Source organism: Marmota marmota, unplaced genomic scaffold (genome assembly GCF_001458135.2).
Source record: "Marmota marmota marmota unplaced genomic scaffold, marMar, whole genome shotgun sequence".
Lineage (NCBI taxonomy): Eukaryota > Metazoa > Chordata > Mammalia > Rodentia > Sciuridae > Marmota > Marmota marmota.
Genome location: NW_026006215.1, coordinates 143,800 through 170,451, shown reverse-complemented (window position 1 = coordinate 170,451; position 26,652 = coordinate 143,800). Strand labels below are relative to the sequence as shown.

At 45.0% G+C, this 26,652-nt stretch overlaps 1 pseudogene; it reads left to right on the top strand.

Annotated features, from left to right (window-relative positions):
* The window catches only part of LOC107161120, a 39,973-nt pseudogene extending 14,608 nt beyond the window's left edge, over positions 1-25,365 (top strand).
* Positions 25,366-26,652: the final 1,287 nt, after the last annotated feature.

Sequence of the window (26,652 nt, the reverse complement as noted above, 5' to 3'; positions counted from 1 at the left end):
TGATTCTGCAATCTGTATATGGGGTAAAAATGGGAGTTCATAACCCATTTGAATCAAAGTGTGAAATATGATATATCAAGAACTATGTAATGTTTTGAACAACCAACAATAAAAATTAAAAAAAAAATAAAAATAAAATGCTATTGGGTACTAAATTGTGTCATTAAAAAACAAATCCCGGGGGGGCTGGGGTTGTGGCTCAGCAGTAGAGCTCATGCAAGGCGCTGGGTTCAAGTCTCAGTACCACATAAAAATAAATAAATTAAATAAGCATATTTACAACATCCAGGGCTGGGAATATAGCTCAGTTGTAGAGTACTTTCCTTACATGCACAAAGCCCTGGGTTCCATCCCCAGCACCACAAACACACGCACACACACAAAAAAAAAATCAATAAAATATTTTAAATTCATTCTTTTTAATTCATTTTCTTTTAGTCTCATATTAGTGTTCTGGAGGGATTCTCTTGTCATGATTTTCAGAAATTTGGCAGGCTTGTGTCTGCTGTGATCCCAAACTCCTGGCCCAGGAACAGCAGAGAGGCCATGGCAAGCATGGATGAGATTCTTTAACACCTGCTAATGGGGCCAGATGTGAAGCAGCTCTTCAAGTTGTACAATTAGTGTAGGGCTAGTTGGTGTTGCCATCCTTTCTCAGGCATCAGAACAGGGCAAGTTGATTGACCTGATCTTCAGCCTTCATGTGCTCAGGTTTGGTAAAAGCAGTATGGGCAGAGGTACTCAGGCAGGTGCTAAGCATCACATGTAATAAAGAGCATTTAACAGCAGAACCACCATCTGGTGAATGCCTGCTCGACATATCTTCCTGGGGAGACCCACTTGAAACAGCCCCTCTGAAATTCTCCAAGTCCTTTGATTTCCAGATGAAGGACTGGAAGTGCCAGGGCAAGTTGCTTACCCAGGGTGTTGAGACTTACTATCGCAAAGATAACAAGTGTTTAGAACTCAAATCCAAACCCAGCTTACCCCCCTGTGAAGTCCATCTGTCACATTGTAAGACCAATACTGATAACTAACAAAACATGAAGTGAGTCTTCAGCCATCTCTTTCCCAAGTGTTATTCATTTCCCTGGAAATGGTGGTGCTGGTTTATGTATAAATTGCTAGATTCAGATTCAGTTCCTGTAGTGGGAAAGCACTGGTTGTGGCAATAAAAACCCAGGGCTGATGATTGTCTCAGCCAAACCAACTGCACCTTTCTACACCAGGAGAGAGGCAAGAGTAGCTTGTGGTCTGAAGGTGGCTGCTGTCTGCAGTGGCCATAGCAGCTTGCTGGGGAAGAGTATACTTTTAAAGTCCACACTCCATATACTCAGCAGTATGCATTTAAGGCTACTCCTTATGTTTTCCTGGCTTCATGACTCCATTCCCTTTTTTTAACATCTATTTTTAAGTTGTATGTGGACACAATAACTTTATTGTATTTTTATGAGGTGCTGAGTATTGAACCAATGCCTCACACATTCTAGGCAAGCACTCTACCAGGGAGCCATAACCCCTGACACCAATCTCCCCACCACCAGTCCCCCTCCCCTCACTCTGTTCTTTTTATCACTGAGTAAAACTTCTTTTATTCTCCCACTAAAGGTCATCTCAGCTGCTTCCATGTTTCTGTAATTATGAATGAAAATCTGTGTGTGTGTGTGTGTGTGTGTGTGTGTGTGTGTGATTCTGGTGACTGAATCAGGGTCTCAGGGTCTCATGCCTGCTAGCCTAGCACCCTACCACCAAGCTGCACCCTAGGCCCTGTTATCTTTGCTTTTAATAGTAAACTTGGTCTTCTCATTATAATATACGAGCCTCATATTACTGAGATAATTAGGCTGGCATTTAAACTAAGCACATTTTAAAATGTTGCCCTCTAAGTTGATTCAAAACCTCACATTCCAGGTTTTGACCCACAGACAAGATAGGTAGAATGTGAAGCTGCAGCATAGATCTGTCTCCTTCCTGGGTGCTGTGCAGATGTTTACTGCACTCTTGGAATGGTCTCTGATGTGTGAGCTTGTCCTGTTGCAGTTTATTTTGTACTACTGCAGGGATTCTCAAGACAGGTGAATTTCAAAAGAGATCATGTGTAGTCCAAGAAATATGGTCAGTGGAGCATGGGTTCAGGTCTTTAATCTTGAGCACTGTTGTTCTCTTGGCTGACTTTGGCAATTAGGAGTCTCCTCCTCCCAGTCAGGAGATGCACTATTGTAAAACTTTAACCTCACAGGTACAGTCACAGCTGAGTGAGATGTCAGATATCTGGAAACACCAGAGGTCTGATCCTGTATGGGCATGGGACTGGGTGTGAGATTCTTGCAGCAAGGAGTTAGAAGGCCCATGGGCACAGTGTACTCCTCATCTGATCAGGGACGGGTGAGAAGCTGTCACCCAAGATCACAGAGGATGCCAAAAAGGTGATGGATGCTGTGCTCTGTCTTTAGGAAGGTTGCTATTGATGTACTGGAGTCCATATTGGTTGGAAGGTTGGAGCTGATCCTGAAGCATGAAAGTCAGTTTCTGGACCTGAGGCAGTTAGGTGAGCTGAGGCCAGGCTGATAAGATGGCCATGTTCACATATGTGCTGGCATTCCTCATCCAGGCCACTGAGTGGTTGTCTCCTTGTCCTTTTGGTGGTGACTGTGGGGCACTCTCAGGGAGAGAAAGGGGTACCACAATATTTGTTTTCCTTTGGCTGACTTTGTCATCATTTTCCAGAGAGAAAAAGTTTTTCACTCCAAGAGAAAAAAATGTGACATGGAAGAGACACTGGACTGGAGGATGGGTGAACTCATATTTCTTAAGAGAGAAGAGACAGGTGGATAGCCTCCTAAGGCTGTGTGGGAAGGTAAAGCACCTCATCCAAGGCACTGCTCTAGCAGTCGCACTGGTCACCTTTGAGAGTTTTTGTGGGAATGGAAGTGGGCTCCAAATAGTGGGGCCTTATTTTGTAGAAAGAAGCTTTTAAGAAACATTATTAGCCAGGTTTTCAATGCTTTTCTTGAGGAAGCAGCTTCACCTAGTATGTTCTTGTTGGTGTGACTCCACACATGTCAATGTCCCTGATTTCCTAGTGTCAGGGTCCTTTGCTGGATTTCCATGGGGGGAGATGTAGATTTCACTCCAGTCTGTGCCCAGCACGCTAAGCTGCTTGCTGCCCTGTCACTTCCAGTGGTGTCCTGAGTTACTGGCACATTCTTCAGGGTCAGCCTTCACCATTGGATGAACACAGGATTCATAGGTGAGCCATGTGGTGGACCATGGCTATTCCATGGTCCTGGCACACAGTTTCTTTAGCTGGTGGAATTGCATTTCTTGTCTTGTTATTTCCTTTTTCAACTGTCTGAGTGGATGTGTTTGAAGGGTCTCCCAGGACAGGGGGCTCATCTTCCCTGGAGGGGAAGTGGTCCTCAACCTCCCCTTACCTTGGGAGCATTGCTTTGGCCTCTGGTCTGGTAGGGCAAGTTCTGCATTCTGGCCTGTGCTTGACTCCTCGTTGACAGAGGATAGCATCTGCTACTTGCTGGGACAGGGGCACAGAATGCCAGATACAGAACTGTGCCCCTGCTGCAGTACCCACTTCAATGCACTGCCTGAGTGCTGCATTAGGATCAGATGCAGCTTCACTACTTCACAAGCTCCTCTGTATGGGGCTTATTGTCTTTCTGTGGATGCTCTTGAGAGCTGTCTGGCCCTGGTTTCCTGAAGTTGTCATAAAACTGTGCAGGGCTGTTGATCTCTTTTCTGCCTCCAGGACTGGGCACTGGCAGATCTTTCTCAGCTGAAGATCTAGTCTTAGAGCTCTTGGGTGTTCTTCTGAATTGGTTCACTGTGTTTCCCTCTTACAGGATTCACATCAGCAGATTCTGGGCCTCCTGGCATGGTTTCCTGATTCCTGTAACATCTCTCCTGTTAGGGCTTCACTTCCTGAGCCTTCTCCTCAACCTCCTCCTGCAGACTTGGCATTGAAGTTTTCATTTCAGCTCTCACATATATTAAATTTAAAGGCACTCCCATTTTCCTTGAAGATTTGTTTATATACTATGCTGTTCTCATGGTTTGTGATTACAGTATGTTTTCTTTCAGAGATTATTGGTATTTTTAAAGGTTTTCTTGTTTCTTTTCCTTGCATAGTTTCCCATTTCATCCTGTTGGCTTGTTTTTTCTTTCTTTCTTTCTTTTCTTTTTTGTATGTTGTGGATGCAACCTATGCTTTCCTTTTCTTTTCTTTTTTTTCCTTTAAATATGTTTTTAGTTATACATGGACACAATATATTTATTTTGTTTATTTTTACATGGGGCTGAGGATCAAATCCAGTGTCTCACATGTGCTAGGCCAGCACTCTACCAGTGAGCTACAATCCCAGCCCAAGCCTTGGCTTTTGCCTTTGCCAGGTAAGCACTCTGCCACTGAGACACCAGCCCTGTTGGGGTTTTTGTATCTGTTTCCCATTTTAAAGCTTTTCCTATTCTGGTTGGAAATTTTTGTTTATCTGTGTCTATGAAGATAGTCCCCACAAGTGAATTGACAGACTGAGTGCTTCTGGGACAAGGTCCATGGGGCTCTGTGGCTGCCCTTGAATTGACCTGGTCCTTAAGGGCTTCTCTTATGGGTTGGTCACATTTGCAGCCTCTGCCTGCTGCCAGGTTTCTGGAGTCAAGAGGGGAAAGAGGAGGGTGGGCCCCCACTTTTACTCCTGCTTTCCTGTCCTGGTGGCTGTGTCCTCTTGGTCTTTAGATTGAATATTCCCTGTCCTCTGTAGCTGCCCAAGATAGGTGTCTGTCTAGAAGTAGCCTCCAGGCCTGAAAGCCCTGTAGGTGATCCTTCCTGCAGTCCTCTTCTGCCTCCATGGTGGAGGTGGACTCTCACCAACTGCTTCTTAAACAGACTTTGGTCCCACTTCCTATTGCCTCTCTGCCTCCAAGCCTAGGGTGACCCCAGCAGCTAGTGCTCTTGTGTGCTAGGCCTGGCTGAGCTCACTCTGCTATGGCCTCAGAGTCTGTGTTCTCAGGCCCCAAGTGTTGTTTGCCACTGGTGTGGCCATCTTTCCACTTTCCAGCTAGCATAACTATCAGGTTCCTATTCTACTCTCCTCATTCCTACTGGTTATGATCTTTTTTTAAAATTTGTTTTAATTAGTTATACATGATACTAGAAGGCATTTATGCACTTTGATATATCATATATATATATATATATATATATATATATATATATATGGGATATAATTTCATTTTTCTGAATATACATGTTGCAGAATCATATTGGTCATATAGTTACATATATACATACAGTAATAATGTCTGTTTCATTCTCCTATCCCTTCCCTCCCTTTCCAATCCCATCACTTCTCTCTACCTAATCTAAGGTAACCCTATTCTTCCCTAATGTCCCCAACCCCCTCAATCCCTACATTACTGTGAATTATCAGCCACATAATAAAGAAAACATTTGGCATTTGGTTTTATGAGATTGGCTTTTTTTAGCTTAGCAAGGTATTCCCCAACTCCAAACATTTACTGGCAATGTCATAATTTCATTCTTGTTTAAAGCTGAGTAATATACTATGAGTATATTTTCTTTATCCATTCATCTATTGAGGGACACCTAGGTTGGTTCTATAGTCTAGCTATTGTGAATTGAGTTGCTATAGACATTGATGTGGCTGCATCATATAGTATGCTGATTTTAAGTCCTTTGGGTATAAACCAAGGAGTGGGATAGCTGGGTTATATGGTAGTTCCATTCCCAGTTTTCTGAGGAATATCCATACTGATTTCCATAGTGGTTACACCAATTTGCAGTCCCATCAGCAATGTATGAGTGTACCTTTTTCACAACATTCTTTCCAACATTTACTGTTGCCTGTATTCTTGATGATTGCCATTCTTAGGGAGTGAGATGAAATCTTAAAGTAATTTTGATTTATATTTCTCTAATTGCTAGAGATGTTGAACACCTTTTCATATATTTTTGATCAATTGTATTTCTCCTTCTGTGAAGTTTCTGTTCATTTCCTTAGCCCATTTATTGATTGGGTTATTGTGTGTGTGTGTGTGAAGTTTTTGAGTTCTTTATATATCCTAGAGATTAATGCTTTTTCAGAGGTGAATGTGGTAAAAATTTTCTCCCAAGCTATAGGCTATCTCTTCATATTATTTATTGTTTACTTTGCTGAGAAGAATCTTTTTAACTAGAATCCATTCCACTTATTGATTCTTGATATCATTTCTTGGGCTTTAGGAGTCTTATTAAAAAATCAGATCCTAGGTCAACATGGTGAAGGTTTGGCCCTATTTTTTCTTATATTAGGTGCAAGGTCTCTGTTCTAGTGCCTAAGTCTTTGATCCACTTAGAGTTGAACAATTTCTAAGTGGAATTTTGGATGGAGTGGAATGGATGTGTATTTTCAAACTGTCCTCTCCACACAAGAGCTTACAGTCTGTTCTTTATCATGAAAACTGATGAATGATCCTACAGCAGGGTAGAGGGGAGGAGGGATTAATTCTTTTCTTTATGAGCATAACCTCAGTGATTTTTATGTCCAATTTTTCATTGCTTTTATTTTTAAATACATGACAGCAGAATGCATCACAATTCTTATTATACATATAGAACACAATTTTTCATATCTCTGGTTCTATACATAATATATTCACACCAATTCATGTCTTCATACATGTACCTTGGATAATAATTATCATCACGTTCATCCATCGTTAATTACTCAATGCTCACTTCCTTCCCCTCCCACCCCTCTTTCCTATCTAGAGTACTTCTATTCCTCCCATGCTCCCTCTACCTATCCCACTATGAATCAGCCTTCTTATATCAAAGAAAATATCCAGCATTATTTTTGGGGTGATTGGCTAATTTCACTTAGCATTATCTTCTCTAACTCCATCCATTCACCCAAATGCCATGATTTTATTCTCTTTTATTGCTATGTAGTATTGCACTGTGTAAATATGCCACATGTGTTTTTATTCATTCATCTATTGAAGGGCATCTAGATTGGTTCCACAATTTAGCTATTATGAATTGTGCTGCAATAAACATAGATATGGCTTTATCCCTGTAGTATGTGTTTTTAAGACTTTTGGGTATAGACTAAGGAGAGGGATAGCTGAGTCAAATGGAGGTACCATTCCAAATTTTCTAAGAAATCTCCATACTGCCTTCCATATTGGCTGCTCCAATTTGCAGTCCCACCAGCAGTTTCTGAGTGTACATTTTCCCCACATCTTTGCCAACATTTATTGTTGTTTGTATTCATAATAGTTGCCATTCTGACTGGAGTGAGATGGAATCTTAGAGTTTTTTTTTTATTTTCATTTCTCTAATTGCTAGAGATGATGAACTTTTTTCATATATTTGTTGGTTGATTGTATATAATCTTCAGGGAAATATCTCTTCAGGTCCTTATCCCATTTATTGATTGGGTTATTCCTTTTTTTTTTTTGGTGTCTAGCTTTTTGAGTTCTTTATATTTTCTAGTGATTAGTGCTCTATCTGATGTGTGGTTCCCTCCTCAATCACGTGTATGGGTTAGTTGGAGGTTAGTGTCTGCTTCCAGGCTGGCAGTGGAGTTTTCATCAGGGCCACTTTTCAGGGTTCTGGTTAAAACTGTTTCCTTTGCTGCTTTCTCCATTTATGGATGCCAGCATTGTTTTCATAACCATCCTGACTCCTTTTGCTATTTCTAGCTCATTCTGCCAGAGGCCTAGTTAAGCTCTTGCCCACAAAGGGGTGTTGCTGCAGTATGCTTGCAAAAGTTATACATTTCTCTCCCAGCCTAGGGCTGGGCAGCCTAAGAGGTTGTGTGGATTAGATAGAGCAAGGGAAGAGAGGTAAGAAAGAAAGTCCAAAAAGGAGCAGAGGCAGCACTCACACACTAGAGAGGCCTGGAGGGCCACCTCCTGCTGGCACTGAGACTGCAGTGGCTCTAGCTCTCACCCAAAGTTGTGCTTCTTCCACCTTGTACTCCTGAGTCTCTTTTGATGTACATTATTTGATTAATAATTAACCCTAGGAAAATTACCTGAGATTTTTTAATAATTTTCAAAATATTATTAACCAAGTAAGCCTTTTTTGGTTTAAGTGATGATATTTGTGGATTAAAGGAAATAAGGTCCATGCAACCCTAGTACAGTGCCTGGAACATTGTTTGGTAAAAGTTAGATGTTGGTCAGTGGTGTCATCCTGCAAAAGAAAAGGTTTGCTGGAGTCCTAACTTAAAGCAGGAAGTGGAGCAGGCCCTAGATGTTTACTTAGTGTTTATTGATGGTCTCACTAGGGGCTGTGACCAGGTGTGAGTTGTCCAGCATTGTGGAGTGGTCCTGTGCTTACCCCCTCTCTGCCCCAGGCATCACCAAACTCCAGGTATTTGTGGATCTGACCTTCATTTCAGCCAGAGAGAACAGCATTGATGTGGACTGGGTGGCCTGCTTCCATGATGCTGTGCAGGGCAACATGTCTCTGCTGTTTAAGGCAGACAAGAAGGCAGGCTTCATCGAGTCCATGGAACTGCTGACAGGACTCTGGAAGGCTCTGCAAAATGACCCTTATCTGCCCAGCAAGCTGGTGAGATTTTTTTCCTGGTTCCAAGGTCTTGCAGCCCTGGGAAGTGACTGTGCTTTGAGGACACACAGGCATAGAGGCATGCAGGCAGCCATTTAAACTGATGTTTAAAATCAGCTTTTTTAAATGTATGGAATTGCTTTCTTTGTCTTGGTTCAGAAGGGAGCTACACAACTGCATGTAAAGTGCAGTCTCTACTCTACAGGACAAGGGTGGAAAGAGCATGGTAGGAAGTGTGTGAAAGGCTGTGCAGTGATTTTCTCTGAACAGTAGTAATTGTCCTTTCATCTTGTTATTTTTGAATACTTTTCACAATTGATATTGATTTTTTTTTAACAGAAAAATAAACATTCAAGTAAACTGCCTATACCAGGGTCTGAGTTAACTTACACCACATAACTTGCCCAATGAGCAGAGATGTCTAGAGATGTCCTGCACTGACCTTAGGATGGTTGGTCCTGCATGTGGTTGGATGGTGGGGAAATGGAAAGTGTTTGCAGTTTGCAGTTTTTCTGCTGGAAGCTCACATTCTGTTCCACTTTTTCCTAAGTTCTTCTGGTCATGCTCAGAGAACATGGCAAGACATTAAGAACTTAGGGCTCTTGTTCAGTCAAGCATTTCTTCTCAGAAGGCCTGTGTTCTGGGAACTCAGCAGGATGGAGGCATCCCATCTGGGAGTGCAGCCTTTTGCCGTGCATCCAATCATCCATAAGTGCAGGTCACATGCACTCTAAGTGTTAAGTAAGAATGGGTTACCAGCATAGCCACACTGAGTGGCCAAGGTCCTGAGGAACAAGGTAGAGGCACCTGAGATAGCTGCAGAAACTGGGTGAGCAGCTACACCTGGGACCCTGGAGGAGGGTGGGTGGAGTTTGCCCAGCAATTGAGGAAGACAGTCATACAAACCCAGGCCCATATTCTCTGCTTTTGTCCCAACATAGAGATTCTGCCAGGAACTTGGAGTGGCTAAAGACAGTGAATAAAAGCCATGGGTCCATCAAGTTCTCGTCCCTGTCCCTGGCCACAGCATTGAACAGCAGAGGCATCTGTGAGATCAGGGCATCCAGATTCCAGGTGTGGTGTTTGTGGTGTGCACTGGCTTGCTGCAGAGTCATGGTTTCAGCCACCAGAAAATGGCCTCTAAGCATGTTGTGCCTCCCAGATTTCCCCACATGCCATCCTGTGCCTGATCCTCCCTGGGGGTCACAGTGGCCTGGAACCAGATTGCTTCTACACTTTGGAAGATCTGAAGAATCTTAAACAAGCTGATGCTGATTTCTGGCAAGAAAGACCACAAGAGTATGGAAGTGGGAAGGTTTTATGAGGTGAGAAGTTGCTCCTGTTGTGTCAGGCTGGGCATGCTCACTGCCCTTCTGCCTGCAAAGGGGAAGAAGCAGGGGTTGGCCTCTGGTAGACAGAGTGGCTCCAGAGAGTGGAGCTGGTGGGTATGCAGGGTGCACCTTGTCTAGAGCTACATCTGAGGTGGGACAGGCCCTGGAGGCATAAGCTCCTTCTTAAGAGCATCAGAAGAATCTGTCACCACTGGTGGTTAATCAGCTGCATTTAGCAGGAGGTGACCAAGTAGATAGTTCTTAGGAAGAAGAACCAATGTCTTTATTTACTCTGTAAATTGGCAAAATCAAACACCTCAAGATTCTAATGGGCACTCTTCATCAAAACTAAAGTAACCAAGCCAGGTGTGGTGGCACATGCCTCTAACACTAGCTACTCAGGAGAGAGGCAGGAAGATGGCAAGTTAGAGGCCAGCCTCAGCAACTTAGTGAGAACCTGTCTCAAAATAAAAGGATTGGGGACATAGCTCAATGTAGAGTGACTGGGCTCAATCCCAAATACCAAAAAAAAAAAAAAAATCCTGAAATAATTGTTGGAATAGGTTGTTGGTTTATGTAGTAGTCTAGTAGTCTCTCTCTTGTGTTATATGTTCCTTCCTTACAATTTATTTGCATTTTACAATTGACATTTTTTCCCCAACTGCTGGGCATAGAGCCAGAGCCTGGCACATATGAGGCAAGCGCTCTACCGCTGAGCACAGCCCAGCCCACAGTCAACATTCCTATCTGCCACTGATCACTTCCCCAAGATGAGAGCCCACTCCTTAGGCTGATCATGTTTCTTAGTGACCCAGTGGGAAGAATAAACCCCAGCCCCTTGAATTAGAACCTGTGTTGTAATCTGAAAGTTACCACCTAGATTGGCACATCCTTCTTCAGTAACTCACTGTGATATCTGCCCCATGCCCCTGTTTCCTCCAGTTTTTCTGCCATGTGCAGTGGCTTGTGCAAGCCTTCCTGAACCTACACTCTGAGAGAAATATGCTATTCTGGACCTGGACTGCCAAGGTCTACTGCTGCCTCAGGAATGGCATCTCCATCAACATGGACTTCCACTTTGAGTTGATAAACCAGCTGATAGAGAGTGGGATGTCACTCAGCTCCTGGAAGCCCTCTAAGGCAGATGGAGCACTTCTTGGATGACTAGAAGGAGTTGGTGAGCAGGAAGTGCAGGTAGCACTTCTACCTCAACTTCTACATGGCCAAGAAGCTGGTCCACCTGAGCACCAAACTCAGGAAGCAGTGTCCCAGCAAAGCTGCCCTCATGATGATGTCTTCATCAAAGACCACTGCACCCCAGTGACACCTTAAGGGCCACCAAGGGGTTCAATGAGGCCACCAGACACCACGTGAAGACAGTGATAGAAAAATTACCACTATTGTAATCTGCTGAGATCAGCCTGGTGACCAAGCTGAGGGCTTGGAACAGGCCCTGGAGAAGATTAGTCTCTTTCTGCCTGGCTGCCTGGGCCTGGAGGCCTTGGGCCATTGTCTGGCTCACCTGGCCAGGATTGGGAGGCCTCTGGTGGAGCAGCCTCTCCCTGAGGGCCTCAAGCTGGCCAATGTAATCTGGTCATATGTGGCTACTCTGAGGTGCTGTTGGCTACCGTCATCTACATACAGGCCCCTGCACAGCCCTTGCCCCCTTTTGATGAGGTGCTACTCTGCACCTCAGGGACCACATTTGAGGAGGTGGCCCTGCTCTTGCACTGCTGCCAACTCCAGTTTCCAAGGGGCACAAAGTCTACAGCCTGCTGTTCATGGATCAGCTTAGCTATGAGGTGGCCTTCCAGGAAAAGGCCCTTTTCCACACTGCACACAGTATCCTTGGGAGGATCACCAGCTAGTACAAGTCTTCGATGCAGCATGGGAGTGCTGCTACCTGTCCTCAGCCTTCAGCCAGCACAAAGTCCACCTCATCTTCCAGGTGCCCCTCAATGCCATCCAGGCCTACCTGGCACATCACTACCAGGTCCCAGCACAGACTCTGTAAGTGGCAGCTATGTTCAGAGACTGGATGTGTGAGGGAATTGTGGCATTGGAGAGAACAGGACATGTTAATGAGAGCACTGGGGTGGGCAGGTAATCTCTGAGTCTTCCCAGTGACCCCTGCCTCTGAAGCAATGGACACCTCAGATGACACCCTCTGCAGGTGGGAAAGTAAGTCTCAGGAGGTTCTGACTCCCTGCTGTCAGTGCTTCCCCTACAAGGGGCCCCCTTTCCACCCAGGTTGCAGTTGCTGGGAGCCCTACTCCTCCCCCTGCACGGACTTCTTGGCAGGTCACCTTTTTCTTGTGTAAACTCCCTTTACCTCTTCTGGGTCATGTTGGTATGAGCAGAGGAGGTGCAGCTGCCCTGACTCCAGGAGAAAAGTGCCTTTTCACCCTCCCTTCAGTCACTGTCATGTGTCCTTGGAAAGAGGTGGTGATTTCCATTCTATTCACTTCATCCTGTGAGCAGCACTCTGCCCTGTCAGAACAAAATCTGCCCTCCCTTCCCCCCAAGGGACACACCTCTGCTTTTACTTTATTATATTTCCACTGCTCTCAGGAATGCCAGGAAGCTGAGTGCGTGAGGACTGTGGCTTCATGATGGAGTTGTTCTCTAATCTGATGTTACATTGCATCAATTTTGACTTTTACACAGAGAATTAACTGGGTTTTTTTAAAACTGGGGATTTATCCCAGGGGTTCCTTATCACTGAGCCACATCCCCATCTTTTTTTTATTTATTTTTTTTGTTTTGTTTTGAGACATGTTTTTACTAAGTTGTTTAGGGCCTCACTAAGTTGCTGAGGCTGTCCTTGAACTTGTGATCCTCCTGCCTCAGCCATCCAAGCTGCTGGGATTACAGGCATGAGCCACTACTCTTAGCTAAAAAGTAACTTCTAATCTTTCTGAACACTGTTCCTCTTGGTCCATAGGCTTGGGATCTAATGTCCTCATTTTAACATTACAGGGAAATCTTTCTACATGAAGAGATTGCATAAAAAACTGAAAAAGAAGTTAAACAGTGAAAAAGTGCCTGTAAAGATTGTTCAGTTGATTAAAGCTCAGGTGGATGAGGGCTGAATTCTGGGCTCCCTCCTGTTTTTCTAGAATGCTCAGTATTAGAACATACCCATGATATTCTACTTTGATGTGACTGCTTCGGTAAGTTCCCATATAGCAACTTAATGGCCACATCAGAAAGCATAAGTTCCAGGGCCCCACCTACTTCTCCCTTCTCTGCCTACCTGTGGTCAGTACTCTTCTCTCAAGGAAAAGACAGGGTCCTCCCAACCCCCAGGACCCTTCTTCTCTCAAGACAGGGTCTGGGCTGGGACCTGGTAGAAGAAGAAGGAGGGTCCTGGGGTTGGGAATAATGGTTGGTAATTGTGTATTTTCAAACCCATGCTTCTCTGTCTGTAGGTACAGACTGGAACTTTGATCTTTCTTTTCAAATTCCTCATTTTACAATACCTAATGGATATAAGTGGGTAAATATGGCTTCAGAACCCATGCCACTTATGTATAATTGAAATTCCAGAAGGAAATTAAGTACTGCCAAAGAGGTCTTCAAAGCTGGTATGTACACAGGGCATTTGCAGGTGGTCATGGCACCCTTTGGATTCTGTGGCCCATGGCGTGGGGTAATACATCTTAGTTGTTTCCCACTTTTGCTTTAGAGAAGCAGTGACTGCATTGTAAGGAGAAATGCATGCTTGGACTTAGATGTTAATGATGTCTGGAATGAGAATGCTCTCATGTTGATTGGTAGCATCTTGGATTTGTCTGATCCAACAGATCAGTTCTGTGTGTCTGGATTGAGTCTCAGCCATACTGAGTGTGGGAGAGTCTTGTGTTGATGGCCAGTCTCCCTCATTGCCAGTGAAGATGGCAGGGAAACTTCACACATGAAAATGCATTAGTTGGTGGTAGTTCTATTGTTGCATGCGTGTTCATGCTTGGCAGAGAGATGGAACCACAGGATTGGAAATGGCTTCCTGGGTTACAATGTGGCTGCCATAGTTGAGCTTCTGTAGTACCTAACATGCAGATGCCAGCCTCTATGAATAAGAGACTGCAAAGAGCCACATGCATTCAAGTGATTGTTTTCATAAAAGCCTATCCACAGTAGACTGTGTGGGGGTGTTAACACACACAGGCATCTTCCAGGAAATCAAATTCTAACTTCTATTTATGTCTGTCCTTTACAGAATTCACATGCCCCCCCCCAGTTTAGTTTTCTTAATATCTTCCCCAATGTCACTTGCAAACCTCCCGAGGAAGTGATAGCCATGGAGCTGAGCCCTGAGAGAAACTTCATAGAGATTTTAATGGATGAGAGAGAGTTCTGCAATGCCACTTTCCAAAGACCTTACCAATATTTAAAGCAATTCCATCAAAAACAATACCTGGACACATTTCAATACCAAGAAGGCTCTGATGAAGGCAACCCATGGAGAGCATTTAGCAGCTCCTCATATATTGTGTGATCATCCACCCCTCCTGATCAGAGCTCCAGATTTTTGCGCAGTTCCTCAACTGTGGGCTCAAGGACTGTGAAGCCTCTCCATTCTGCAATCCAGGATGTACTGGAGACACACTATGGGGCTTTAAAACTTCATAGTCATCTTCATGATTTTTATGGCAAGAGACTTTGCCACACCAACACTCATCCTCTCATCAAAGCCCAGGGAAGCACACAGTCACCATGGATGGTGTCAATGAAGAAGAGCTCACCCCTTTCATTCTCCAGAGCAGGTGGGAGTTAAAGCCTCACCCACATGTGTTCTTCAGTGACACATAGACAATGACACCCATAGGCTTCCATCTCCAGCCCAATGAGAATGATAGTGTTGATGTCATCAACCATCTTAATAGGAAGATAATCAAGAAAGATGTCATGACAGAAGAACTAACTGTACATAGGGCTGTTACTTCAGGGGACACCCTTCAATGTTGACATTGATAACCTGTCCAGACATGAGAAACTCTGGAGACTTTGCTGACCACTAGGAATTTCTTAGACTCTTGACCCTGATGAAACACATGAGCTACAGACAACATGCTCAAGATTCTGGCCATTGAGATGCAGTTCCGATGTGGTATCCGAGTTAGCATCATGGGAGAAACTGGTTGTGGGAAAACCAGTCTCATTAAATTCTGTAGTGATCTGTGGCATGCTGGTGCCCAGGCTGAGACCATGAAACTGGCCATGGTCCATGGAGGAACGACTGCAGCCATGATTCACTACAAAGTCTTAGAGGCTGAGAAAACTACCTTATCCAATAAGGACCTACACCAATTGGACACCATCTTGCTCTTTGATGAGCCAACACAACAAAAGTCATAAGCTGTATTAAATAAGTCTTGTGTGAATAACAGACCATGTATGGCCAGCCCCTAGAGAACTCAGGCTTGCACATCAATGCTGCCTGAAACCCTAACAGGAAGCACTTCCAGTAGACCATCTATCATTTGGAGTCAGCTGGTTTGGGCTACAGGGTCAGTGCAGAGGAGACAGCAGACAAGCTGGGCTCCATTCCTCTCAGGCAGCTGGGGTATCATGTCCACGCCCTGGGCCCGAGCCTGATTCCTCTGGTATGGGACTTCAGGCAGCTGGATGACACTGCTGTAAAGCTCTATATCCAGCAGATAGTGTAGATATTGGTGGACCATGTCAGGACTAGCAAGGATGAGACTCATGTGATCACGGAAGTGCTCTCTGCCTCTCAGAGGTTCATGAGGAACACTGCAAGTGAGTGCAGTTTTGTCAGCCTCCAGGATGCGGAGTGCTATGTGAAGGTGTTCACATGGTTTCATGACTGCAGTGAGATGCTCTTTGTGAAGCTGAACCACTTGCTCTGTGACAACACTGTCAGCAAATATAACTTCAGGAGAGACCTTCTTCTCTGGTCCCTGGTGCTGGCAGTGGGAGTCTGTTACCATGCCTCCCTAAAAGAGAAGGACTCCTACTGCAGAGCCATTTGCAGGTATTTTCCAGAACCATATGACAATAGCAGGGTCATCCTGGTCAAGATCATGCATGCACATGATCTTTTCCTAAGTGTGGTGCCTCTGAGGAAAACTGTAGCCAGTATCTTGGCTCTTAAGGAGAATGTCTTCATGATGATCATCTGCATTGAGCTGAAGATATCACTTTTCCTGGTAGGAAAACCTGGAAGCTCCAAATCTCTTCCAAGACTATCATGACAGACACCATGCAAGGCAAAACTGCACACTTCACTCTTTCTGTAGCCTGAAGCAGGTCCACCTGGTGTCATTCCAGTGTAGCCCCCACTGCACCCCACAGAACATCATAAACACATTCAAGAAGTTCACTCATTTCCAGCAGGGGAAGGATCTACAGCAGTATGTGTCTGTGGTGGTATTGGATGGGATTGGTTTGGCAGAAGATTCTCATAAACTGCCTCTGAATGATCTGAACCCTCTGCTGTAATACGGGTGCATTGAGATGATCCTACCCCCCCCCCAAAAAAAAAAAAAAAGTCAGATTCATAGATATTTCCAACTGGGCTCTTGACCCTGCCAAGATTAACAGAGGCATCTTTGTGTCTCACAGCAGCCCCAGTGAGAAGGAGCTTCTAGAGAGTGCTAGAGGGATCTGCTCTTCAGAGAGCCTGGTGCAGGACATTGTCAAAGGGTACTTTTCTCCCATTGGCAAAGCCTATGAAATTGTGTGTCACAGACAGAACAAGGAAGTCTTTGGGCTTTGTGACTATTATAGCTTCATCAAGATGGTCTTCACCATCACCAGAGCATCTAAAAATACATCATCATTGCAGAATATTGCATGGGCAGTCCTTCAGAATTTCAGTGGCAAAGATGACATCCCCACTTTGGACATCTTCATGGCCAGGTTACCTGAGGCCAGATGCATAGGAGAAGTCAAGCACCCTGGAACTCATCAAGGAAAACAATTACAGGGGTATGAAGAGTGTATCACTAGGGGAGCTGGAAGAAGCTGAATCCTGCTACTTTTTCATACTGACCAAAAACTACATGGCCTTGCAAATCCTGCAGAAGTCATTCTTCAGTGAGGACCAGCAGCCCAAGATCATCTTTGATTCCAGTTTTCCCTGGGGATAGGAGTACACCCAGATCTGCAGAAACATCAAACAGGTGAAAACCTACATGGAGACTGGCAAAATGGTGGTGCTGCTGAACCTGCAGCACCTCTAAGAGAGCCTGTACAATGCTCTCAACCAGTACTACATATACCTCGGGGGCCAGAAGTACGTGGAACTCGGGCTCGGCACCCATCATGTCAAGTGTCGTGTCCACCCTAATTTGTGCCTGATTGTCATCAAGGAGAAAAGTGTGGTGTATGAGCAGTTCCCCATGCTCCTCATTAACTGGCTGGGGAAGTACTACCTGGACATCAGCTTGGTGCTGCAGGGGTGGCAGAAGAGCATCTTGCAGGAGCTCACGCAGTGGGCAGAGGAGTTCGCTGATGTGAAGGCCCATCAGTTCCTTTCTGGGCACAAGTACAGCCCTGCTGATGTCTTCATTGGCTACCACTCTGACACCTGTGCCTCGATGGTGCTGCCAGCTGTGGAGAGGCAGGGCCCTGTGCACTGACAGAGGAGCTGTACCACAGAGTGTCTGAGGGAACCAAACGGATCCTGCTTGACTGTGCCACACCAGATGCTGGGCTTGTTTTCCACGCAGGTGCTGTTGCAGGAATACTGGTCAAGCAGCAGCATCACTCCTTTGTAGACTTCCTCAAGGCCCAACTTTGCAACATGGACTCAGAACACCATGCCATCTTCACAGAGGTGACTGCTTCCACAGCCTTTCTCTCTCCTCTTTTACCCAAGAGCCCTGATTTCTTGGGCCAGGAGTTCTTGACTCTGTTCAAGCCAGGGTGCAGTCTGGGAAATGGGTGTGTCCCCTCCATGTTAGGCAAAAGGAAGATAAGTTAAGTTAGGCTTATATTGCCTGGTTTTGAACAGAGCTCTATTCTGAGAGCAGTGCTGAGCACAATGTTCACTTCCCCAGATTGCTAGATGGCCCCAGGTGTAAGTGAATTGGCCTGCTTCTCATTCTTTGATGATGTAAGAGTAATGGATGAGGATGCCTCCCAAGCAGGTGCCCTTAGTGTCATAGTCAAAAGCTGTATAGCCAGGTAGGGGCACTGATCATAGGTGGTGTTAGCACAAAAGAACCTGGCTGGTTACAAACTTTGCAGATGAGATTACCTCTTTATTCTGGAATAAAGTTTCATGCAGGAACCGAGTGATGCCTCTGATGGATCCACTCTCCTGGTGGAAAATGAGCCATCAGCCAAAGAGGAAGCTTGTGCTTATATAGAGTATAATGAGAGGTAACCTAATTATTGCCAGAATGTGCCTAATGGAGGGTCCAGGGTTTGCAGTCGGTAGAACAGATGGAGGGTTGGATGTCAGTGGTGAATATTTATCTCTTTCCCTCTGTGGTCTCATTGTACTATCACTGAGGAAAGACTTATTTTGGGAAGGGCCAGTACTTTGGCTTCTTCCCAGAGACTACCAGTCTAGGCTTGGATGAATATTTTCTCCCCAGGGCTTGTCTTGTCACTGGAAAAAAATGTATTGGGAACATATCAATGCTCTCATTGTATGGCTTTCTTTTTTATTCCCTTTTCCCAGGCCACACTATTTTGAGGTTTTTCATTTTCTATATCCAACAGGCAGTTCTCCTTGAGAGGCCCCTTGGGCTACCTGTTAGGGCTAGCTGGGTAGTCATCAGAGCAGAGGGCTCCATGGAGCACAGGTGTTGAGTCTGAGTCTGCATCTGTGCAGGAGACCAGAAGGGGACCATTGACGGAGTGTGAAGTTCAGGCTGTGAGTGCTGGGTTGTGGGAATGGCATACATGGAGAGACATGTCATGTAGGGCCTTGTCAGCATCCTTGAGCTTGGTCTTGCTTGCACAGAGAGGAGCAATGGAGGACAGTGTATGTGGACATTCCCCACTGCATGGGCAACAGAAAGATAGTGAATCAAGAAACTGACATTGACAGGATAGACCTGTCAAGAAGCTGCTGACATGGTACAAACTGCAAATGGTTAGCAGGCAGTATGGCTGGGCAGATTACTGACTCCAAGGAGGGGTGTCAGGAGGTGGAAGACAGTGTTTCTGAGCTCACTGCATCTTTGTGCAATGATATGAAAATTTGTACTCTATATGTATAAAAAGAATTGTAATGCATTCCACCATCATGTATTTTTTTAAAGAGAGAGAAAGAGAGAGAGAGAGAGAGAGAGAGAGAGAGAGAGAGGGAGAGAGAGAGAGAGAGAGAGAGGGAGAATTTTTCAATATTTATTTTGTAGTTTTTGGCAGACACAACATCTTTGTTTGTATGTGGTGCTGAGGGCTGAGGATTGAACCTGGGCTGCACGCATGCCAGGCGAGGGCGCTACGGCTTGAGTCGTGTATTTGAAAAAAACATCAATAAAACTAAAAAAAAAATTATTTATTAATTCTTGTTCTTTGCTACAAGAAATTGTAGAATGTTGTTATTATATGAACATATATCATGTTAACATGAAAGTGAGATGTAGGTAATTCAACCAATTAACCACTGTCATTCTAAAGTTCTCAAAATCTGAACTCCAAATAAACATGTGATTTTTTTAGCAGACACAATATTTTTATACCTTTATTTTACTTATTTATGTTTATATGGTGCTAAGGATGGAATCCAGTGCCTTGCAAATGCTAGGCAAGCACTCTACCACTGAGCTAAAACCACAGCCCCATAAATAAACATGATTTCTTATTTAACTTTATCTAGATCTGATTTACTTTGGTCTCTTCATCTTTATTATATTGTATCTACAGCTGATTTTTTTCTTGCAATATCTATTTATTTTAGGAAACTTGGTCATTATTTGATTTGTTCATCGAAGATAGATGGCTTGTTCTGAAAAAACATTTATATACAAAACAGTGAATATGTCTTCACCTTTTCAAGTGAATTAAGTCCCATCAAGTCCTGCTAACTGGTCTTAAGACAAGTGCATTTGTGAGTCTCTTGTACTTAAAAGTGATGGAAACTTCAATTTATGGCCCTGGCTTATAGACTAGAAGGCTCCTTGACACAGAGGAAGGAGGTGTCAAGATCTTAGGGCAGTGGCTATGGTGCTGAGCCACTGTCTTCTTTCTCCTGTTCTTTGTCCCATCTCTGCTTCAGGCACACCATTTGGAAGCAGGTCCAAGGTGCTGTCACCCTTCTGCTGGCCAGCATGATCTTTCTCATCAATAGAGGTGGCAACTTTGAGCTTCTGATCAGACCACACTCACCAGCCTGGGCCCAGGACCTATCGATATTTATTTTCAGTGATACCAATTTGCTGAACATTCCACTTGTGATGAATAACATAAGGTAAATAAAAAATCCACATGGCACCCTTAGTAGATCTCCTGTGATTGAGAACATAGACTCTGCTTTCCAAGGAATGTTTGTACCACCTCCTTCTATAACCTAGAGGATGTGGCATCCTGACAGGTCTTTGTTCTGTCTCCTTTCTCCTTATTTCCTTCTCTCAGGGCACCTGGTATAGTTCAGAAATCCATGTTGGACTCCATGTGCAGTGGGAACAATGCCATTTGGAGAGAACATATCCTTAAGCATTCTCATATTCCCTGATGCTGTGCCCAGTTCTGTAGGGGCCTCCCAGGCTTCCTGTGCAGATTGCAGGGATTTCAATTCTGGAACATAGGCCAATAAGGGTCAGGTACAGGCACTGGAGACTTGGTTCTGTGTAAGACTTTGGGCCCTCCAGTTCTTATACACAGGAGCCCTAGCCAGGAAGGCAGATAGCAGCTGACTGTGCAGCCTCAGTACATTGTCTTTGTCCTATTTTTTTCTTTGTTCTAATCAGTTATACATGACAACAGAATGCTCTTCTATTCATTGTACACAATGGATCACAATTTTTCCACTTCTCTGGTTGTACACAAAGTAGGATCACACCATTCATGCAATCGTACATTTATCTAGGGTAATGAAGTACATCTCATTCCACCATCTTTCGTACTCCCAAGCCCCCTGCCCTCTCCTCCTTCTCCTTTGCCCAATCCAAAGTTCCTCTACTCATCCTATGCCCCTACATTATGGATTAGTATCCACTTATCAGAGAGAATTTTCAGCCTTTTGTTTGTTTGTTTGTTTGTTTTGGATGAGCTTACTTCATTTAGCATAATATTCTCCAACACTATCCATCTACAAATGCCATAATTTTACTTTCTTTTAATGCTTAGTAATATTCCATTGTGTATATGTACCACAGTTCCTTTATCCATTCATCTATTGAAGGGTATATAAGTTGCTTTCATAGTTTGGCTATTGTGAAGTATATTTGTATAAACACTGATGTGGTGCAGGTGATGGAACCCAGGGCCTCACACATGTCAGGCAAGCACCCTACTGCAGAGCCACTCCTGGCCCACAGCGCCTTCTGAGCACATGTCCTCTGGTTTTCAGAGCATCATATCAGGAATTGATTCTCAGTTCACCTCACCGCACTGCAGATCCAAGAGTGAGATGTCCTCCATCGTGGTGCAGAACCATATGAGCCTTCCCAAGGGTGCTTGAAACAGTGTCCCCTTCAGCTGAAGAATCAGGGACTATGTGGAAGAGCTCTTGGTCCAGGCCCAGTACATCACAAATAAAAAAACATGAGCCCTGTTCAAGATGGGTCCAATGCAGCCTGGTGAAGCAGCCTTTACCCACAAAGATACTGCCTGTCCATCAGTGGGCAGACAGCAGTTAGCACCTGGTAAATTCTGGGCTTGTAGTTTTCACACTTTGCTGTGAATAAGCTCAAATCATGTCCTGCCTTCATTTTGAAATTTCTGCTGAAGGAGTGATAATCTCCAGTAGGTCAGAAGCCTTTAAGTTACACCATGAAGGCAGCTTATGAGGTGATTTCTGGTGTCACACTGGCCAGCAGGCTGGTGAACTGGATCATATTCCAGCAGGGACAGAGATTGCTATCTGCTGCAGGTTGACCATACACATCCTGAGGCTCACACCCATGAAACATCCCCTTTAAGTCATCTTTCACATACATGTGAAATCATCTTATCAACATTTACTTAGAGAACCAGTATGTTCAAAGTAAACTTCCTTTCCTGGGTCTACATTCTGCCACTTGTCCTAAACCAAAGTGAAGCAGTCTGTCTCCTGCTGAGAGGGTGTTTCTTTACCTGGGACTATGCCCTGCCTGGCCCTGCTTGTCCAGCAAACTATGCAGCTAGGAGCTAACTCCCCATCTGCTGGTAGGTAAATCTCTCTGGTTGGCAGAGTCTCTGACTCCAGCCCTAAAGAGCAGCCCACTCAGTCCTGATTCCCTGGGAACCCAGGGAGATTGTATATATATATATATGCACAAGTATAGCACAAAACTCAGGCCACCTTAGAAGTTTTTTCCTTTTGAGTGAGTGTGGCTTTTGTGACCTAAATTGAATGTTGATCCTGTCTTCCTTTCTGTGTCCCCTAGTATATACATCCACCATTCTCTATTCCCATAAGGTAGCCAATGGCATTTTGTCCCCAAGTCACCCTAGGGTGCTGCACTAGCCTGTGGCTCCTTCCAAAGAAGTGAGTTTCTCTCAGCTGTGGCTTCACAGGTCTCAAGCCACTCTGGCTTTCACCTCACAGAATGGTCAGAGAAGTTAGTGCTAATCTTCCAGCAAACTCCCCTGGGCATTTTTCTTGCCCAGCTCCCTGGAGATCAGCAGCATGAGCTTGTTCAGTGCTACTTGAGGGAATTCCTGCTCTTGACCATGAAAGTGTCCACCTGGGAGGAGCTGAAATTAGGTATCCACTCAAGGTCAAAGGTGAAATTGCACAGTATGGACTGGGGATAAACATGCGAACTCAGGTTCCAAGAGCTGGTGCTGCTGGGGGGAATAGAAGGAGCCTACAAAATGCTAGGCTGAGAACATCCTCCAAGCTGCTAAGAACGCAGGTCCAATACACTTTACTTCCCAAGGCCTCCTTGAATTGGACATTTCTACTATCTTGAAATGTTCTCCATGCTCCTTGTAGCAACCTCTAAATTGTTGAGTTTCTCTTGACAGCATTAAGGTAAATATGTAACTGACCTCTTAAGGTAAGAATAATAAGTGAAATTCAGTGGCAAGGTTGATATTTTTTGTTTCTGGAGCTGGGAAAAAAGCCAAGAGTCTCAGGCACCCTAGGCTAGTATTGTCAATAGAGCTGCAGCCCAGCCCAAGATGGAAACTCAGATGCTTAGTAGTCAAACACAGCACAGAAAAAGAAGGTGAAATATGTGTGAGAACATATTCTAGCCAGCATAATGGAAGGTTAGAGAAGTGTTTTTAGGAAAAGAGCAGAAATTACCCTGAGTTTGAAAGTGGGTAAAAATTATAAGCCAGCTACACAGGGCATAATTGTGTGGGCATCTAGAAAACTTTGCTTATATGCTCAGCCCCTCAGTAAGTCATGAGAATGTAAATAGTCTTCGGATGCCACTTTTATCTGCTCATCTGGCAAAACCAAGTTTTCAAAAAGAAGGGTAGGCCTATAGGCCTCCTGAGCAAGTGTTGAGCAGTGGTCACATGGCAGGGTGGTTGAAAAGCCTGCCCCCCATAGCTGCTGACTATACTGTGAGTTCTGAGCAGATGTTCACAGCAAGGCTTTCCAGCTTTGTTTCTGATCGCAAAGAATTAGAAACAATTTAAGTGTCCAAATAAATGAAGAAGGGACAAAGTATGACAATTTTAAAATGGTTGTTTGCAACTATTGAAAACAATATTTTTATAGATAATGAGTGATAAAAGAATATTCATAATCTAATCTTGAGTGAAAAAAAATCAGGAACACAGTGATCCTCATTTGAGGATGATTCTGAAGGAAAGGCATGGCTAGGAAAATATCTAGAGGCTCTACTGAAAAGCAGTTGGGAGATATGAAGTCTAATTTGTATTTTTGTGTGTGTGGTTTTTGAATAGTTCTGAATTCCCACAGGAAAAAAAATCTCTTCATGATTCAAAAATACATACTGAAAATGCTTGAAAACCCCCATTTCTGCAGATGGCCCTGAGGTCCTGTGTCTGACCTCTGAGCAGCCTCAGGGAAGCCTGAGGATGGGCTCTGCTTGCCATGAGTGCACCTGGCCTATCAGCATTTCAGGACCAGCTGTACAACTTCTCCAGAATCTTGACCATCCACCTGCAGTTTCTGCAGATCCTCATTGAAGCTGTAAAGAAGCACGACATGGCTGGCAGTGAGATGGTACAGCCCCTCAGGAGGCCCAGGCCCTGACCTGCCATCAGAGGAAAGACCCTTCAGTGGGATGGGAGCCAGCATAGCCCAGAAGTATTGGGAACAGCTGGCTAGCGCTTCCTGTATCTCAAGACCCCAAGGAGCAGGTTACAAGCCTGGAATACAAGGACACAATGCCTCTGTCAGGACCTCTGGCCTAAGGGAGCCATAGCCAATGAAGAGGGTGGGTGGAAGGGCAGAGAACCTATGGGGTCATGTGATCACCCTCCTCTTCACAGACATTAGATGTGTTCACTGCAATGACCTGTGCTGAAATGCTAACAAGAGACACCCTGAAGCCAAGTCACCAGTCCTGGCTGCAGCTGGTTAAGAAGCAGTCAATACTGCTGGAGCTTGTATGCTCAGATGGGTACTTGCAAGATAGCAGGAGCACAGTCAGAGCTGTCACTGCAGAGGTCATGTGAGACCCAGAGCCTGGCTCTCCCTTGCATGCTCGGCTTGTGCTCATCAGTGGACTATGGGTCATGGCACACCTGGCAGCAGGACAAACAGGTGCTCCTGACATGGGAGGGGCTCTTTGTGCACTCACTCTGCACTTGATGAAGTGCCAGGCATCTCATTAGATGCGGGAGAAAGCGGAAAACCACATGCAGGGTGGTGCCCCAGGGCCACCGAAAGGCAGGCAGCACCTTGAGAATCACTATGGTGGTAGGGAGCCACTACAAAGAATGGGGGTGGTCAGAGAAAACAGACTTTCAGGGTTGGGGAGTGTCCCAACCTATGCTTGGCTATGAGAGTCAAGAGGGACTCGCTGTGTGCAAGATTGTGAGAGTGGGCACAGTGGCAGAGTGGGCACAGCGGCAGTGCATGCTGAGGTAGCAAAGTGAGACACTGAGTCCTACCTGCATGGAGAGCTGGGGGAGTGCTGAGGGCAGAGCTTGTGGATAACTCCTTCCGTCACCTCACCTTCCCATGCTGCCTTGCACATGCCCTCTTCATCCCCTCCTCCTGTCTCAGACTCCTCTGTCAAAGCTAAGTTCCTGACACCCTCTTTTGACAGAAGCCAGTGGAATTGGGGTTTCTCCATTGCACTCTTTTGGGAGCACGTGTTCTTGGGGACCAAGAGCCAGATTCTTGAGCTGTGCCAGCTGGTGACCAAGTACGTCTTCTCACTAGACATGGTAAGCACTGGGGTGCAGAGTTCAGGAGTCCACTCCACCCTCACCTGCAGGTCAGTGCTGGGCTTTCACAGAGTCACACAAGGGAATGTGGCTTATTGGACAGCCATAGCATGGATAAGCTCAGTTGTTTTAGAGTTGGCACTCCCTGATTACTAAGTCATGGCATGTCACTTAGGGATAGTAATGACTGTACACAACAGGACTTCTGCAGGGAACTTGCTTATGGATGCTTTTCAAGGGCTGGAGAAGTGGGCTCCACCCACATCCAGGATGACCTAGAACAGGCCAGCAGCCTAGCCCTCAGAGGCAAAGTCACCTCCATCCTAGGCAGGATGGTAGTGATGCAGGAGAGTGCCATTAAAGCTGGGAACTTCAAAATACATGCTGTAGCGGGACTACAGGAAAAGAAAACAACTGAGCCTCTGCCCTCAACACTAGATAAAGCTGATGACAATGCTACTAATCCCCTCAGAGAAATCCACCATCTCTGTGGCCAGGCTGTCCAGCATAAATAGCCACTCAGCACAACACCATTTCCACCTATTTCACCCTGTGATCTTGGGCTAGGGTGACTATCACATAAGCACATCCCATGGGTAGAAGGCCATTGGCCTTCAAAGTGCCCACTGTCAGGGTATCTGAGAAAGGCCACTGTAGACAGATGTGCAGCTTTTGAAATGCATTCAAGCACACCAGGCAAAGATTTGCATAGATACCAGATGCCAGTGTATCCAGATTTTTACTAGAATATCAGAGGCCTTATGCAGGATGGTCTATACAGGCCAGGGCTTGACCACAGCTCCCAGGTGCCTGGTACCCACACTGCTTCTCACTTGACCTTCCGTCCTCTTCAACAACCACCTTCCAGCTACTTGTCTTCAAAGTCTATCCCTGCTGCCACAGCCTAGGGAGCAAAAGAAGGGGGTGGCAGTGCCAGAGATAGACGCCAGGGCCTCATGCATGCTAGGCTAGCACTCTGCCTTTGAGCCTCACCTCAGCCCCTGCACACAATATATTTAAGAACACATCCCAAGCTGGTGGCACATGCCTGTAATCCCAGTAGCTTGAGAGGCTGAAGCAGAAGGATTGCAAATGTAAAATCAGCCTCAGCAACAGCAAAGCACTGAGCAACTAAGTGAGACCCTGTCTCTAAATAAAATACAAAATAGTGCTGGGGATGAGGTTTAGTGGTTGAGTGCCCCTGAGTTCTGTTCCCAGTACAAAAAAAAAGAACATAGCACCAACACACACACACACACACACACACACACACACACACACACACAC